This window comes from Hetaerina americana, unplaced genomic scaffold (assembly GCF_022747635.1).
Source record: "Hetaerina americana unplaced genomic scaffold, ioHetAmer1.1.p SCAF_20, whole genome shotgun sequence".
NCBI classification, from domain to species: domain Eukaryota; kingdom Metazoa; phylum Arthropoda; class Insecta; order Odonata; family Calopterygidae; genus Hetaerina; species Hetaerina americana.
In genome coordinates this window covers 5,417,673-5,437,531 of record NW_027286764.1, presented here as the reverse complement: position 1 = coordinate 5,437,531, position 19,859 = coordinate 5,417,673, and the positions used below count along the sequence as shown (strand labels likewise).

At 42.6% G+C, this 19,859-nt stretch overlaps 1 protein-coding gene across 1 annotated transcript in view; it reads right to left on the bottom strand.

Moving 5' to 3' along the window:
- Positions 1-19,859, bottom strand: part of LOC139688552 (protein O-mannosyl-transferase TMTC1-like) — a 1,154,623-nt gene that overhangs the window by 498,845 nt on the left and 635,919 nt on the right.

The window sequence follows — 19,859 nt, the reverse complement described above, 5'->3', positions numbered from 1 at the left end:
CAAGCGCCTCTTTCCCCGCCCACGCCGTCGTTTGATTCGTCTACTCCGGAAATGGATGGATCTGCGCTGGATATTCAGTACAGGAGAATGATTGCAGCGCTGTAAACATTACAATACCATAATAGAAAACATTGAAAAAATTTCTAAATATTGCATGTCGTTTTATCCAATTTTAACCAACATTTTTAGAAACCGCTGTAAACTACAAAACGCCTTACGGTAATACACTTTCGCATTGACCTAGAAAGAGCAATTCACTTAAACCAGCCGAACCACTGACAGAGCCCCACGCTTCGGATCCAATCTCCACTCGTCCGCCCACTTGCATGTTACACCCTCTCCTCCCCCGAGAAGACCTTTCCTACCCCACTCAACCCCCAAAGCACCTCGTCTTCCTTCCAGCGAAATTCCCACCCTCAAAGGAACTCGCACCCTCCGCCTCCCTCACTGCGGTGGACTGGCCCTGGTCGCCGGACCACGCATGGCACCGCCCCTTCCCTTCCTTCCTTTCCCTTAATTTCCACTCCTTTCCGCTCAAAGCACATCCCGGCGACCGCACGACCGACCGACTGCTCGAATCCGTCGCCTGCCTCACTGCGAGAGGGACGCCCGCGCCGGATAGCGGAGGCCGGTGGGACACGGGGGGGTGGCGGAGGGTGAGAGGAGAGTTCGATGGAACGTATTTCCGGCGCGGGTCGAGTCCTCTGAGTCATTACACGCCCCAATTGGCCGCGAGAGGAGGCAGACTGGGGCCGAGTGCCGGTCCGTCCAGCCGGCCGCACATGGGGTCCCTTTTGGGAAGTGCTTCGGAAATTATATTGCGCGTTTGCGGGGCACCAAAGCCACCCTGCATTCGCCCCCAACCCCCTCCCCCTGCATCCCTCCCGCGAGGGGAGGAAGGGAGTAATTTAACTTCCAGCGCTTCGCGGGGCGAGTGCGCTACTTCGACCGCCTCTCTGCGAGAAGTGGTCCCGGTCGTTTTTTATGGGACTTGCGAGGGCGGAAGGTTGTGGGTGACTTCTCCAGGAAACCAAGCTCGTCCGCAGAAATCATCAAAAGACGAACATCGGGGAGGTGAAGGACTATTAGGTCGAATTATTCATGTTTTCCCGATTTGATCAGAAAAATATCCTGTCTATAAATTAACTCTATATCACTTTTTTTGAGTAATCGATCCGTTCGCAGAGTTCCTTCGATTGGCGTAATGTAATTCTGAACTGAAAAACTCTTCATTCGAATAATACTCAATTCTCACTAGTTACACGTACCTGCTTTGGAGGGCTAAATCAGTTTTCATATTATTCATGACAGCATTCCCTATTCAGACCTACCTCTTCATTTATCTGACATTAAGATATAAGTAGACACACTCAATTATATTGCAGATTTATCGACGTCAGGGTGTGAAATGTATTTCTTTATGCTTCAAAGTAATATATACATCAAACCTAAAGAGCGAAGACGTTAAATTTCACCAAATTTCAACAGTGAGGGAAATGCTATAATTTTATGATGTAAGTGTAAGAGTATAAATACGTATTTCAGTATTTCAATTTTAAACATGCCTGAAGGAAAACTTCCAACACATTTATCCCGAAAGGAGGCACCACAAATATTTGGCAGTCTTACCCGCGACTTCCCGCATAATTTGATTAAAAGAGCAAATTGAAATTTCCATTAAGCCATTCTCCTTTATAACTTGACCCAACATAATTAGTGAACTTTATGCCAACATCCCAAACACTTGACCTAAAATACAGACTTTCCTCCTCTAAATTCCGGGCTAAGCAGGGTTTTTCCCGCAGCCCTTTAAAATTCTCCCGGACGATAAAACTTGCACAGATCCCTTCGCAAACTCCAATTTCGTCACTCCAGCCTGCTACTCTGATATTCTGTCCGTGGAGTCCTTAATGTAAACATGACTCATACCTCTTCCGCACGACTCCGGACTTCAGTTCCCTCCCCGCTTAAAAAAGTCCGAAGAAAGGCGGAGTCCTCAAAAGAACTAATAAGTTTAAGTGCTCCGGCTACTTCCCTGTCTCCCCTTGCCTTCCTCGATAAACCCCCCTGGCCCCCACCAGGGAGCCTGCCTCCCCCCCCCCCCGCCTTAGCAGTGCCTCGGACTCCCTCGCCGTTCCTTCCCTTCATACCCAGGCGCGCTGGCATTCTTCCTTGCGGCAGGTACGCCGTGCTCACTCCCCGCACTCTCGAGCCCATAGCGAGCCCGCCTCCGCCTCGCATCTCTCCCCCATCGAACAATTACGCCTCAAGTCCTCTCCGAATCTTCGACGAATAAACATAGTCATTGATTGAAAGTCGTCGTATTATGATGATACGGTTCATTGGACCGCATAAACGGAAATTTTAGATTTGCTAGCATGGGAGAGTTTGAAAAATAGAAGAAAAAGGAGAAGGGTTAGGCGCGATGCATAGAATTGTTCAAAATGACGAACCGTGGGAAGATTTGTGGAACGACATTGAAAAACCAAACTTAAGGGAAAAGAGTCTACAGTTTTAAATAAAAATAAGAACAAAAAAATGAATAATACTGTTTTTTAAACAGAACTATTTTTGCATGGAACCAGCTGCCTGGAGGTTTGTTTGAGCCCTTTTCATCCGATTTTAGGAGTTTTAAGAATAAGCGTAAAGCAACCACCGAGTGGTAAACTTTACTGATTAGTGATTATGACGCTATTGTACTTATTTAAATATTGATCTGTGCGTGATGTGGACGGCGTGAGAAGTTGTATTGCAAAAGTGAATGATTAGTTAATGGGTTTGTCATTTTCAACGGAAAATGAAATTTAAGGGTGAGTGATTATGGACCGAGTGCGGCGATGGACGGTGCGTCGAAGGTGTGGTGTGAACCTGGCCCATGGGTGATGCTACAGCTGCGATTGGTAATCTTAACGTGTCATTGTATATCACAATTTTTTTCCCATATCTGTTCTTCTTGTCTATGTATGTATGTGCATTGTAAGAGTGACCATTGATCAGACTTTGCCGTAGCCACCAGGACAATTGTCTAATCGCAACGAGATTTATATATATTATTGATAATATTCCTGCTCCGGACTCAAAATAATTATTACCACGCGACATCAGTTCCGACTGCTCGAGGGTGTTTCCGCCATTCCCTCAGTAATGATGTTTTTGAAGGGTAACTCATTGACTCGCAGTGATGCTCAAATATTGCGGAAGGCGGTAAAATCTACTCTAGCGCAACATGCATTAAGATGCATGGGGTGTTCAAAGAAAAATATTTTATTAGTATGCAAACTTAAATGCGTGCCTACTCAATTATTCCCTCAAAAGAACAGGAACTCTCTTCATAAAAACCGCGGAGTAAAAGATAAAATAGAGGACATTTAATTTGAATGCAGTGAATCTTGAAGATTGATTTACCGATGTGTCTTAGGAAAACTATAACGAAGAACGTCCTTTGGGTCCAAAGACAAAATTTTCGGGCTCTCACTAAAATTAGACTTCGTTACACGCAAAGCCAGTAGAAGTGACAAGAAGACCGGTGACAGTTAGTTGTCTGACAATAGACCGTTAGTTGTCTGACACTTGGCAAGGAAATGTCCACCCAGCGAAGCACAACGGGGAAGAATCCCAGCCACGGACATCGAGAGGATTGGACGAAAGGCCTTCAGAGGCGATGTCAACGTCACGAGGAAACGAGGGTGATTGCTTCGCAGGAGCTGGTCGAGAATCTTTCAAGCCGGGAGTAATGCTTACGTGGACAAAGCGCTTCATAACCAGAAAACGTAATTTTTCCAGTTTGAACACGCCGAGGCTTGCACACACTATTTATCAAAGGCGTAAGTGGGGCCATTCTTCCAACACGCTCTAAATAGATTCCATCAGAGGCTGCCGTGCCCGAGGCAGAGAGCGTCTGCGCATCCGCCGCCAGCTGAAGCCTCGGGCCTCGCGATCACATCAAAGCCAAATGGGAGCCAAGGCACAAGATTAATCGCGATGCGTTTTTTCGCCGCTCCTCTCCCGTTTGCAAATGGAGTAACCACGCAACCGAAGCAAACAAATGGCTGCGGGATAACTCTCGAGAGATTCTGTGGCCGACGCTGAGAGGTGAGGTTATCGGTCAGCCGTGGAGTAACAGCTTTGGCGTCGAAATTTAATGAATTCGTCCGCTGCAGAGGAGAAGGGGAAGGGTTGCCTTCGCCTGGAAGGGAGGGGCGGGCCAAAGGAGGTGCGGGACCCGCGTGGATTCGCCCCTCAGCCCCTCGATAGCCGCTACCTCAATGACGGTACGCCTACGCCGAGAAGAGCACCAAAAATCAAAGGAAACACGTATGTATCTCTTTACAACGCGTGAGCCTCAAACGTAGGGGCGAACTAACCGACAAAAAAGGAACTAAAACCTCGGAACGACGTACCTATGTACCTTAATTGGCTTTTTCTACAAAGGCAAAGAAGTAATACAGGCGCTCCTGTTATTCCCTCCACCACTGCAAAATGGTAAAGGGGTGTATGAAAGCAAAGGAAACCCATGCCGACTTCCAGAACACTCTGAGGGACTCTGCTCCCTCACATTCAACTGTTTCCAAGTGGACAAACAAGTTTAAGTTTGGTCGGGACAGCTTAGATGACGATCGGCCGAAATGTGCCATTAACCCATAAGTTATCGCAATAATTCATAAAATGGTTGTGCAGGATTGCCAACTGAAAGTGCAAGAAATCGCTGAAGCTGTAGGGTTGTTACCCAAACGGGTTATCACATTTTAACTCTGGAATTTGATATTAAACAATTATCTGTCAGATAGGTGTTGCGACTCTTGACGCTGGATCAAAAGCGCATCGGAACTGGAAATTTTCGAATAATGTTTAACCATCCATTTTAAGAGAAACCCTCAAGACTTTTGCCCCGGTGTGTGACCACAGATAAAACTTGTGCCCAATACTATACCCCAGAGACAAAAGAGCAGTAAAAGCAATGGAAACATGTTTATTCGCCACCGCCAAACAAAGCAAAGGCTATACGGTTGACCGAAAAGGTGATGGCTGCAGTTATTTAAAATGCGAAAGGGATTATCCTTTTCCCAGTAGTCAAACAAATACTGGAAAATACTACACTAACTTCCTGGACCAACTACAGGAAAATATGTATGAAAAAAGGCCAGTTTTGGCAAGGAAGAAAGTCATCCTTCATAAAGGCAATGCACACACATACACACACACACAAATGTCGTTGTCATGGCAAAAATACGTGGACTGAGATACGAACTGTTCCCCACGAACATCCTCCCCATTCACCTTATTGGGCTCCACCAGACTTTCACCTCTTCCCCAAGCTCAAAGCGGTCCTCGGTAGACGGAGATTATTTTCAAACAAAGAACTGAGGGGGGAAGTAGACGAGTATCTTGCAGGCCTGAAGGATTCTAATTTTCGAGATGGGATGAAGACATCGGGACATAGCTGGACCAAGTGCATTAGTATACAGGGAGAGTAAATTAAAACACAAAAAGGTTTAACTGAGGTAAATCATTTATTTCTATTCCATTCCGATAACTTTTCTGATTGCCCTCATAATATGGTTAGGTTCACATTATATAGCAAGCGCCAATCCCAATTTCTTAAATATTTCGACGACAATAGTTTCAATTAGAGGGACTGATGTAAATTTCATTCTTTTTTTCCAGAACTTTAGTGAATCTCCATGAGTGATTCTCCGACGCCATTTAAATGAGAGCGTAATAAAGAAAAAGAATGAATATTGCGAACCCATCGAGCTTTCTTTGCGGATTAAAAATTCAAACAATAGAATAAAAGGAAAACGAATTAATAAAAATGCACTAAATGCGCTAAGTACATGCTTTTAAAAATATGCCAGCGCATTTCAACCAGACGTATTTTAATTGATAGTTCGAAAGAGTGCGTTTTACCTCAATATACAACAGTTGAAATTAAAGATACGAGGCTGTTTTAAGGAATTAATGTGAAATACATTTTCTCATTGGCAAGCATTAATGCCGTGTAATTATTTGTTCATTAAAAGCTTCAAAACGATACTACGGAGAGAAAGATCATTTTTACAAATGAACTACTTTTTAAATATTCAAATGTTCTCCGGCTCATCTTTGTGGAAATTCATGTTAATTTAATGGAGAATGCAATTTAACTTTCCACTGTCCTTTATTCACGTACACCTAGTTTCAACGCTCAAAGATGAGGCTTGAGCGTTGAAACTAGTTACAGATAGATAGATAGTGGTCTTTATTTGGGCGAAATTGAGACCAAATGGTCCCTTCTTCCATTTAAACCATCGTCGTATACATATTATATTAGGCATTAAACTTATAGTTACATTCATATGTACACATAAATACATATAGACCTAGAAACTAGTTGTACGTGAATTAAGGACAGTGGAAAGATAAATTGTATTCTTCATTTTATTGAAATACTTTTTATTATGCATTTCCATGATAAATTCACTCAATAAACCACATAGAGAAATATTTCAACCAATAATTTCCAGTTTACAAACAATAAAAAGGCACACACTGGGGTTGTATTGATCTTGGGCGTATAATAAACAAAATATTACATAAGGTCCTCAGGAATTCAATTCCACTCTCAGAGTTAATCTATTTTAAATGTTTCTAAACAAAATGAAACCAAGGGATTAAATTGTTCCATCTAATTTTATACGAAGCAGGACAATTCGGAGAGAAGATCCGTGCTCCCAAGTGAAAGTCCTTCACTGCTGCGGAGGAATGTCTATGAGAAAAGACGCAAGCATCTCCTTCCCACATTAATTAATGAAATGCGGTGTCGGCAGATTTAAATTTAAATTAATGCGTTTGTTGTTAATCTACTTAACACTGCATATTGGATATTCTGATTGCTGGCACTGTTTTTTTCTAACTATCCCTGATATTATTTCCTTGGAAATATACCAAGGCACGCCATGGAAATGGGCAATTCGGCTGCCCAATGGGTTGCCACTGACCTGAGATTTGCGAGTTTGAGCTTACAGCTGGTGCGACTGTACGAGGATGCCTCGTGGCCACCGGCATGGCACAAGGAATTAGTTCCCCTTAAGAATAACTTGGTAAAATGTGAATTTCTTATGCACTCTTTTTAAACTAACTTCTGGACGGGAAGGTGTGGATTGGAGAGGAAATTTACAATTAATACAAGTATCACTATATTTATGGCATATCTTCTCTAGCGGAAATAATATCTCATGTGATTTATAAAACGGAGGCTACGACCTACGAGATTAGAGGCTTGCGTGGATGCTACGTAATTCATTAGCATATCCCTGAAGAGGAAAAGAGATTTGCACCGATTATCCTTGAGTTACGTCAGGATAATTAATTAGATTCTACATCAAGTTTGCAGAACAGAAAGTGAATAGCATTAGGAATAAAGAAACTACGAGTTTACAACTCCAGAAGATTTACCAGCATATAAGAAAGGGGAGAATATAAAGAAACTCCTTCCGTATTCGAGAATTTTTGAGGCGGAGAATATCAATTCAAAAATGCACTAAATACAAACACGGACGTTATAATCCTGTTACCTTCTATTAATATATAAATGTAATAAATAAATGCGTGCTAAATGAATTTATTTCTGTCTATATTTATTTATGTGTACATATGTATGTAACTATAAGTTTAATGCCTAATCTAATATGTATACGACGATGTGTTAAATGGAGGAAGGGACCATTTGGTCTCAATTTCGCCCAAATAAAGACACCTTTCTGTCTATATAAGAGTGTCCTCATTTTATGGTTAAATTGCAGCAAAGAATACTGAGAAGAGTGAGACCGGCTCTCGTAAAGATGCAAATAGTGGAGTATACGAGATTAACTCTCCCAAAGATCCGTGTTCTAGACGCCTCGCATTCAATACCGTCTTAACGCCTCCGTGATAATAGCGGAAGACCCTGGAAGCCTTATTTATTGAATTCCGGTTTCCATATTCAGCTCCCATTCCTCCTCGCCCCACATTTGCATTTCTTAGGGCCCATCATTCAAATTCCGCCCGCATCGCCCCTCCCACCCTACGCCGCGGCCGACCTCATTCCGGAGCGCGAGTCACTGTCCCCCACCCCCATCCCTTTGACTTCAAACTCGGGAGGAGCGGGAATTTCAGCAAGAAAGCAGTGCTTCAAGACACCAAACCCGCGTGGAAATGTTCTTCATATGTTACAAGGAGCGCCTTCTATTCCTTAAGACGCTGGACCTGACGATCAATACTTCCCCAATATAACCATCGAAACATTAAAATTCATTCCAATGTGGTTCAGTGAATAGGAATGCAATAGCAAACATTGCGCTGCACTTATGCCATACACCCATTATACCACATGTCCTAGATTCCATTTGTGGCTCTACCAGATTACTGCAGCATAATTTACAATAGAACGACTATCCATGGTTTTTATAAGATAAAAGAGGAGAATATATTACAATGAAAAAATTACACATAATACATTTGAAAAAAAAAGGGATTAAAGTAATGCCTGAGCCTGAGAGTAATGCCTGTATTTTTGCCTTCTGTCCTTGGAAGACTTACATTTCCTGAAACAATTACGTTTACTTTCCATGCAATCGATATATTGGTTCCCTCTTGGGCACGAAAAAATTACCTGTTTCCAAAACAGGATGTTTTCATTTTCAATCTAGCTATTTTGCTAAATAAAAACATAATAATTAGAAATATATATAACATATATAGTAAATATATTTATATATATATATATATATATATATATATATATATATATATATATATATATATATATATATATAGATATATATATATATATATATATATATAATATATATATTATATATATATATATATATATATATATATATATATATATATATATATATATATATATATATATATATATATATATATATATATATATATATATATATATATATATATATATATATATATATTATATATATATATATATATATATATATATATATATATATATATATATATATATATATATATATATATATATATATATATATATATATATATATATATATATATATATATATATATATATATATATATATATATATATATATATATATATATATATATATATATATATATATATATATATATATATATATATATATATATATATATATATATATATTATATATATATATATATATATTATATATATATATATATATATATATATATATATATATATATATATATATATATATATATATATATATATATATATATATATATATATATATATTTATATATATATATATATATATATATATATATATATATATATATATATATATATATATATATATTAAATTTTTTTAAGGTAATCTACCGGTTAAGGTAGGTTTTTGGATGGACACAAATACCAAACAAACATTTTATTACTCCTAACAAACCACAAAATCCATCATCCTACTCTATATCAGGTCCCACTTCATCTCTGAGTACTTTCTTATTCCCCTCATCCCGTCCAACATCCCTATCCTGTTCCTTCCCTTTCCTCTTTTGCCCAACATTCTACCCTCTATCACAGTCTTCAACATCCCACTGCCGGTCAACACCCCCTTCATCCACTTTTCCTGCCTCCATAGGATTACTCCTAATAAACCCCTCTCTTTGCCCACCATGCTAAGTACTTCCTCATTTGTTTTCTCCTCCGTCCATTTCACCTTCTCCATTCTTCTACACACCCACATTTCAAAAGCCTCCTCCTGCTTCAATGACCACGTTTCCGCACCGTACATAGCTACGCTCCATATCAAAGTTTTTACGAGTCTTTTCTTAGCATCCTTACTCAACGTCCCTATCATCAACTCCCTCCTCCTTGTGAAAACCTCTTGGCCTGGCGCAATTCTTCTCCTTACGTCCCTACTACTTTGACCGTGTTGGTCAAAAACACTACCGAGATATGTAAACTACTCTACATGCTCTTGTTTTTGCCCTCCTATTTTAATGTTTAGCTTAGCCTTTTTCTTCCTAGATAATCGCATAACCTTTGTTTTATTAATAATTGGTTTCATCCCATTCCTGTCGCACTGAATTTCCAATTTGCGCAGCAATACTCGCAACCCCTTGGCTGACTGACAAACTAAAGTTTGGTCATCAGCAAACCTAACTAGTCATGTGCAGGTTGCGGATTAGCCTCCTTTCCCTCCAATCTATTCCTATTTTCTGCAGAATACTCATTAGTTTTCCCCAATTCACTCTATCAAACACTTTTTCGAAATCTACGAAACAGGCAAATACCTCCCGGTTGTGTTCTATATTCCTCTCGATTAATAATCTCATCATTACAGCAATGGCATCACGCGTACCTCTTCCCTTCCTAAACCCAAACTGATCATCCCCTAAGTAAACATTCGTCCTATTCCCTATCCCTGTTTATGATCCTGAGAACAACTTTAACTGCGTGGGATATCAAACTTATCGTCCTGTAGTCCTCATATGATGTAGTCTTTACCTTTTTCGGAATAGGAACTAAAACCGATCTCACAAAGTCTTCCCGCCAGATTCCTTCCTCATAAACACTACGAATCAGCCCATATAGCCCCTTCCTCCCACATTTCCCTAAACATTTCAATATTTCCGCGGGAATGTTATCCACCCCACGGCCTTATTTAGTTTCTTCTCCCTTAATGCCCTTCCTATCTCATAGTCGAGTACGATAGGACCGAAGCTATCTACCTCTACGTCATGCTCATTTCCTATGTATAACTTTGTTGGTCTAAATTCTTTACTATACAGTTCTTCTATATATTCTTTTAATCTCTCCTGGATCTTTCCTGTGTCAAATATTACCTTACCCACCTTATCTCTAACTGTTAGCATAGCTCTTCCTTTCTTACTTCCCGATAACGATTTAACTTTGCTGTACAGCAAACCGATTTCACCCTTCCTCTGCAGACTTTCCATATCCTCGCACTGCGTCTTCCACCATGCTTCTTTTGCTTTATTTGTTGCCCACCTCAATTTTTTGTTCAATTCTTTGTACTTCATTTTGCCTATTTCTGTATTTACATTCTTCCATTTTCGCCGTTCATCCATCTTTGTAATCATCTCATCCGTGATCCATGGTTTCCCAGTCTTTTTAGCGTTAACGGTTCCAATAGTGTCTTTTGCGGCTTTAAACAACCCTTTCTTGATACTTTCCTATTTTTTTCGATAGTACTAAGCTCTCTGCTATCCTCCATGACTTCCTCTACCGCCTGTTTGTATTTCTTCCTTTGAAACCATTTAATGCTTCTACATTCCATTTTCTGACTCGCCGCCCCTGCCTTATCTTTTTGAAACGGACGCTACATTTCATAACAACTAAATTGCGGTAAGAGTCCGCATCCGCTCCCGGGAAGCCGTGGGAATTTATCACACTGTTCCTAAACCTTGGTCCAACCTGAATGTAATGTAACTGATACCTTTCTGAGTCACCTGGCATTTTCCATGTATACCTGCGTCTTTTGTGGTGTCTAAACCAAGTGTTGGTGATGACTAGCTCCTGTCTTCTGCGGACCTCAACTACTTTTCCCCGCGGTCTTTCCTCGTGCCTAAACCGTAGTCCCCGACCTAGTCACCATCTCTTCCTTCGCTTACCGTCGCATTCCAATCCCCCATCACAGTAAAATGTTTCCCTGCAGGAACACACGCGATTATGTCCTCTAACTGATCGTATATTCTATCTACCTCTTCTTCCTTATGGTTTCTCGGAGGTATGTATACCTGAATAATAACCAAGTTCGTCGGTTCTGCTTTTATCTCTAGTAGTAATATTCCATCCGTAACCTGCTCTATGTTGACTACACTTCTTCCTACCTCTTTATTTAATACTATGGAAACCCCTCTTTTGCTCTCGTCCCCACCGCTGTATATTATTCTATAATTATCACTCCAGTAATCCCGGCTATCCTTCCATCTCACCTCGCATAGACCTAAAATAGCTATATTTCCCTTTTCCATTTCTCGCTTGATATTCTCCAGTTTCCCTGTCCACATCATTGCCCTAACATTCCACGTTCCTATTCTAACTAATTTGGTTTTCTTCTCCTTCGTCTTCTATCCTGCTGCTGCTGGTTTTTCTCTTGCAAGGGTTTCGTGGGATGACGACCGCGGAAGCCTTGCCTCCCCTGCTGCCGGGCACGACACACGGCCGATTTGGCCGAGCCCCGTAGTTGCCAGGACTCATAATCTCTGTATAGTCCATCATGTTAATCTTTGGAATGATAATTTAGGTGGTTTCCCGATGCCTTCCTCGATAGTGTATTAAACGTGACACCATCACTTACTGGCCGTCCCACTGGGGCCAGACGCCATTGCAGCCGCCTCACTGAGGAACAGACGCTGCGTGGACTACCTTTCGTCTGGCTCCTAACCTTCGATCTATCTGGAATGGGTGACCCTAACAGGAGCAATTATTATTACTCCAGCCAGCACACCTCTAGGGGTCATCGGAACGCACAAGCCCTTCCACCACGTCAAGGTTGTAGTCCGGGGAGGGATATATATATATATATATATATATATATATATATATATATATATATATATATATATATATATATGTATATTTATTTATTTAGTATACGCACGCTAAGGATACATATACTGTGTATGTATATCCGCCTTAGGAGGAAACGGTTCGGTTTCCTCAGGCGGAGTAGAGCAAGGGGTGATCGGCCCTGCGATGATCGGCCCTGCGCGCTTGGGTTTGTTGGTGACGGGATGGCCCGTCCCCTCCACCACCTCCCCTCTATTCAACACGTGTAATATTTCACCCTCATCTTGCCCACTCCACCCTTGCATTTCTCCCCGTTTCTCCGCTCGCCTGCCAACCCTTTCGCCCGGGCGCCGCCCTCGGAATGGATCCCACCACACATACCCCTGGCTCGCTCCATCTCCAGTGGAGCGAGCACGCTGCCCCCACCCATTACTCACCTAAGGATCTCCTTTATGAGGTAGGCGAGGGGACGCTGACGGCGGCTAGGAATTCAATTAGGCGCCTGATATATGAAGACGCGGGACTCCAGTTGGAATGGATAAAGAGGACGCCTCCGCAACGGGAACTCCAGGGGAACGCGGGAGTGCGTGTGTGGGGGCGGGGTTGGGGGCGGAAGGGCCGGAGGGAGGTGGAGTGGGGGCCGTGGGAAAAGTGCTGGATGCCAACTGGGGCAAGGCAAGGGGTGAGAATATGCTCAAGGTAACCACGCCTTAAATCCCATATGCATTCAACAAATGGCGCTGTCAATGTAATGTGTCTCAACCTAGTCTTACTATATAGACGATAAATATCGGATATCCTTTCGCGCCTTAAAATATAACTCCACAGCAGCCATAAGCGTATGTGTAACTGAACTCAAATATAATTTATAAATATATTTCTCATTAATATGGCCTATTAATATATAATATCATTGTCATCCGGGATAGAATATGGATGATGACTGCAAGGCATTACTAGATGAGATCGAAACATGAAGTGGAGAAAGGATTAATGATTGGAGCATCAACGGTGGCATTTTAGGACGAACACCTTGCTCGTTTGTCAAGAAGGGCATTGGAAGGGCTTAAGACAGAAGTGAATGCAGGCCGAGATGCCATAAAATAAGTTAGATTTGTGAACGGTCATACTTCAGGAGGTCAATCGGTCAACAGGCAGCATATCATTGATGAGTGCCGCAGTATATCAATAAAATAGGTATGATATGAAGACAAATGTAACTGTAACTTAGGTTAAGAAGTTTTCCAGGCTAGTAGGCAGGCTAAGTTAAGTGTTATAATTAAAGAGCAAAAACCACAGCTGACAGAACTGTTTACCGATGTTTGCAGGGCTCTGGGTCAAGATGTTCATTTATAAATGTGATAACGGCGAAAGTAGAATTATTGCATTCAGCGAAGGTGCTTTCACATGGATGAGGGGATCGATGACAGGGAAGTTGAGTGACTTACTAGTGCTTAGAAGATGCTCGTGAAAAATTTCATGCTGACCGTGGTTTTCTACGGCGCGGAAGCTGGAACATGGAAGTAAGAAGAAAGGCGTACATTGCAAGTGTTTGGTATTTTGGTAAGGAGAAGGATAAAGTAGTAGTTGTGTTGAGGGGAGGCGACCGACAGCTGAGGTCATTTGCGCCGCAGGGGATGGACAGGAAAGGATGAAGGGTGGAGAGAAACCCGGCGTCGGCATTAGCCTACTCTTTACGAAAGGCGCCAAGGGGTCCGCAGCTTAACGTCCCATCCGAGAGGCGGCGTACTCATTCAAAGTACCCTCCACTAAGCACCTCAAGTAGGGATCGAGATACCTCTGAAAAATATTCAACACTGCCGGGAGTTGAACCTGGGCCCTCTGGGTGGGAAGCCAGTACGACAGCCCGGCACCAATCCCGATCCATGAGAAGGACGAAATGAGGAAAAAGAATGGATATTAAAATAAACGAAGAGGTGTTAGGCAGAGTAGGGGAGGATAGGTGATCGTCGTGAGAAGTCCAAGAAAGGCATGAAAGATGGATTCAGAGCGTTCGATAGCCTAGGGAACACTGAAGCTCCGAGAGGAAAACGCGAGGCCTGGAGAGAAAATTAGAAGGCATACTGAGCGGACGGAAGGGCCGCGGAGTTGAAGAAGAGTACATTACAGCGAGGGGCGTTGGGTTTTTCCTGGGGCGACGCCAGAAATGCAGAAGTTTTTCTAGTTTGTGTCCATCTGATACTGACAGAGTAACTACCATATTATGATGACTTAAAAAAAAACAACTTTTGAAGGCAATTATTCGAGAATCTTATTAACTGACAAGGATTCAGTCGTCTGATGACACAAAGGCAATCCCACGTACGCACGTAAAAAACTCTGGTAAATAATAATATGCTCTCTATTGGGACCAATTATGATTTATGGAAACTAAAAACGAAAATGTATCAGACATCGCTGGATACAGTCAATGAATATTGAAAATCCATAAAACAAAGAGAGTTTGAGAAAGAATAAAAAAATCATTGAGAATAGAGAGAAAATGTGTATCGGAGTCATTTTAAGGTCTTTGCGACATGTAAAAACTATGCTTTAATAAGCGCCGTCGGAGAGAGTGAGCAGGAATTATCAAAACGAAAATACTGAGTGAGAATTGTGAAAATATTAATATCAAAGTGAAGAAAATATGTTTCGACGAAGAGGTTGGCCGAAGGAGGAACGCCATGCGGTCCATCGCCTAGCTGATTGTGATAAATGTATCACTCGATCACCATTGGTGGCCGACCGGCCGGCAGAAAAAGGTAATCAATCATATTTAAAAGCGTAGCTATTATAAGTTTGAGTGCGCATGCGCTCCACTTCCTCAACTTAAACTACACGGGGCTTGGATTCCAAAAACCTCCACGGCTGGAACGGAGCCGCTGTCTCTGGGACACGTCGACAAATGGCACGCGTGCCATCAGCAGGGCGGTTGGTGTGGAGGGGAAGTGGGGAGGAGGTGAGGGAACCAGGGATGGTTCCTCCTTGACACAGCTCATATCGGCTGGGGGCAGAGCGGGGGTGCAGAGGGGGCGTTTAGTGGGAGGGGCAGATGCCGGGTGCATTTCCGTTCTTGCGACGAAGGAAGCGAGGGAATGGTGGCGACAATAAGAACAATATAGAGTCCCGACGGCGGGAATATTCCTTGAAACCGAAACGGAATGGGGGTGATGAGCTCGCGGGCGGCGAACGGGGAGGGAAAATGCCTACCCCTCTCCGCGCTACTCCGCACTTCTGCAAATAGATGGCCATCCCTCCTTGCGCCCCCACCCGCCCTCCAAACCCGCACGCAATCTCGCCTCCACTCCCGCCGCCGCTCCCCCACGCCATGATTTTACGCCGTAGAGACGCCTCAGCGCTCCATTATTCCGTTCTCTCCCTTCTTTGCTTCTCTCTCCTCCCACCCTCCCCTCCCCTCTGCCGGATAGTGGCATCGCCCCAGAGGAGAGAGGTGTGGCGCGCGGCGAAACGTCGACTATTGCTTTCATCCGCCCGTTTTCCCTCCGGCGCGGTTTGGTCATTAAGTTTTGCAATGATGAAAAGCACCACCGCGGACTCGCGGGCAAGAACATCAATTTTTCTATCGCGCCCACTGTACCGTGAGGGAGGCATGCGGAAGTCATGGCGATGTGTTCAATTTTCAGTTGAAGGCTCACAGCGTCATGTGTCTACCTGCTCCGATTGGTTCACTGAGGAAGGGGATGAGGAGCGCCCCCATTGATGCTTCAGATAATCAAATAAATAAGGACTATTCGTATTCTTACTTCATCAGAGCCTAAGTTATTACCGAATGAATGAAGTGAATGTGGAACACAGATTCGCGAGCCGGTCCAATGATATTGACGAATTTCTTCTTGGCCAATTAATATTCCCATCGCCAATCATTATTGAGCTGAAATTTAAAAAAATGGCTGAAAGTCCATCAAGAGTGGAGCACGGTAAAACATTTCCTACAGATTTTAATATCTATCAAAGCAACCGTCCCAATCGGTCTTATCACCATTCCACACCGTTACTGCTTAACATTTATAAAAACATTGTTTTTAAATCAGAATTATTTTAAAGAACACCATAATTGACGCCGAGGACATTAAACTCCTATCACTTTACTGGGACATCGAAGTTATGCGATTGAATACTGGTTGTAAACCTTAATTGAGAAAAGCAAATAAAGATTATTTCAGAAACAAAAGACCTTCAAATTGATACTAATTTCCAGAATTATCATAGAATTAATAATCCCATAAAAATGCAACTGAACACAAAAAAGTCGGAAATAAAATGAAAAAGAATTGCTGCGATCAAGACCTGCTTTCTGATAGCCCTTACACAGCTGCAGTGCAAATTCACCAATCAAAAAATACGTAAAATGGTGAAAGCGGATCTCTAGACCCACTCAAGGAAAAGAAGAGTTAATAACAAATACGAAGCCGGCGGACGCCCTGGGATGTGAGAAAGGAAGAAAAACAAATCAACCGGGAGAACATTTAAAATAGGCTGGCGATAGGAGAGAGCCTTGTAAGAAATCCTGGCGCAAAATGGAAATTCCACAAGCTAATCCAAAGCATCTTATAAAAAGTTTAAATAATGAGTATGTTATATTTAAAAATTTAATAATAATTGTTCCACACCAAGCTTAGGCAATGTGGAACTATTTTCTGATCGAATCCCTCCATGCAAAAGCATAAAGCTTCACGATGAATGGGAAAGACTCACGGCGAAATTGAGAATCAAGAGAGAAATATTTGCGGGAAAAGAATTGAACCCGACCGAAGAAAGAGATGAAAGAAGAAAACTCGAGTACTGCGTCAACGGCAGTCGTTGCTAAGTGAAAAGTATTCCAATCGCCCTCGGCAACGATGTAGGCAAGCGCGACGCCGCATTGAAAATTTGCTTTCGCCCGAACAAATCGTCGGTGGAGAGAAATAGAATGCTGCAGAAGGGTTGTGGAGAGACTATTACATGAGGTTTGCATAAAAAAGTATTGATGGCAATTTTATGCTGACGTGTGCGTCAAGTGCCGTTTGAATTCAGACTGTGGTCACTTTAACGTGCGCATGATCGCAGATTGTATATTGGCATTGATAAGATGATGGGGCGCAACATTATCACTAAACGATTGGTGGTGCGAAAGGTGTGCACTCGCATTTTGCAGAAAACTAGCGAAAATTACCGTATCCATCGCAATTACTATAACACTTGTTAGATTGGCAAGAAGTATATATATATGGGACTTTAAAATTACATTATATTAAAGAAGTACTTCCAAAGAGTTTTCCAATTTCTTCAAGAAGATTGGGGAAAGGTAAGCTTAAGTTAAGCTTACGTTAAGCTAAAGTTAAACTTGAGATATAAATAAGAGAATTCTGAAAACAGAGTGGATAGGATACCGCTCGTGGGGAAGAGAGCCGAACTGCGAGTGAACGCCTGAAAAGTATAACAGTAGTTGTACAGATGGGAGGGGTTGGGAGAAGAGGCAGGATATCCATGTAACGAAGGGAAAAAATGAAGATAAAAGGCAAGTAACAAAAGACATGGAAGAACCAGTGTTGCGAGGAATCAAGAAACAATCTCTACAATGGTGCGACCATGCTCGAAGAATGGCCGAGGAGAGATGGTCAACGTTGTTGTTGCTGGAATGCTCACGACCAGAGAGTGGGAGACATGGATGGCCCAGGAATGGATGGACGAGGAAGGTAGTCACGACCGAGATAGATGGAAATGCCGGGCAAACACTGGAAAGCGGATAGACCCTTAACGCAATTATTTGGATGAATGCCATAATGTACCAAGGATACATTAAGTTTCGATGCATGGCCTAAATTCGTGGTTTTCATACCATATTGTAGCAAATTAATATTTCTAAGGTGACCTGAATAACTGGAGACGGCGGATTGGTGGAAGCTCTTCATCCGATGATTGACTTGTCAAGGAAACCAATATGTAGTTGGTGTACTTAAAAGCGGTGTTGTGTTAACTATTTAACTGTGCGAACGGAAATTAGTCATTACGAAAGCGAGGTTGGAAGATCTTGCCGAGAGAGAGAAGCAAGCGAGAGTTGAGTATTTCTAGAGAAGGTACTTGGCACTCGACATTACTCCTAATTGAATCCAAAAGAAGGAATTACTAATGCCCAGAAGATTTTTAAATTTGATAAAATAGACAAAATCTCCCACAGTATTAAATGATTGATCTTCAATGCGTACTTCATCATCGCAAGAACACTTCAAACTCCAGAATAATAATGAAAAACGTATGCCTTCCGCCGTTTCCTAGATTGCGAAATGTCGCAATTCTTCTGAATAACGCGGTTACGGTTTCGCGCGTCTTAAAATCCCGTGCCACGCGCCTTAATGGCGGCAGGGGGTTTGGGCGCGGGGTTGATGGATGCGACTGCCATTGTGCAGAGGAAATGAGTGCACAGTTGCAGTAATGCTTAACCCGAGAGAGGCAGAGAGAAAACAGTAAACAGGGAGAGCAGAACTACAGGCAATGGAAATTAAACGGCTCAGAAAAATTAGCGGTGGAGCGAAAGAGCGCATTCTTAAAGCATATCTCGCACTGGAAACCCTTCCACGCCACTAACGAATCCGAAGCCGCAAACAGAGACTTCCTTCCTTACGACTTCCCCGCCTCCCTCTGCCGCCTTCTCCCCCCCCTCCATCCCTCCCTCTCCCTTCCCCCCAGCCGACAACACACGAGACCCCTAGCAGGGCGGCGGAGGGGGGGGGGGGTGTCGAGCGGAGTGGAGGGGGGAGGAGGGGAAGGGGAGATTGGTTGACTCGGTGACATTCACGACGTCATCGCCCCTTCACCCGGCGAGATTTCACGCTGAGAGAAAGAGAGAGAGCGCCCCCTCGCGCTTAATTCGCTCACTAAACATATAAGAGCAGAAGTTCCACCGTGCTCCAGCCAACCACGCCACATCCCCCTCGTAAACAAATGAGCATCTCGCTAATAAGTGCGGGGAATCAGGGGAAAGCACCCGACCGCGCACACGTAGTGATGATGGTTAAACTGCATGTTCACTGCCCTCTGTGCATTATACTTTAAACACTCAACTGCGCACGTAAAAATAAACTTCTTCAGAGATGCTAGATTAGACCTGAGGGAAATTCATAATGGTTAAAATTCAACGCAGGACAAAGATGTGCTCTAGTGAAGTAGTTGAGTGATTTGAATGGCTTCTGTGCTCGGAGGGCATTAATGCCTAAGAAGAGAGAACATAAAGTGATTTCATTGATAGATTGCAAGAGTCCGAGAAACATTACTCTACGTGCGTAACATTCACTCGGCGAGGGAAGAATAGTAATTCAGCTCGTATCATTCTTCAGTG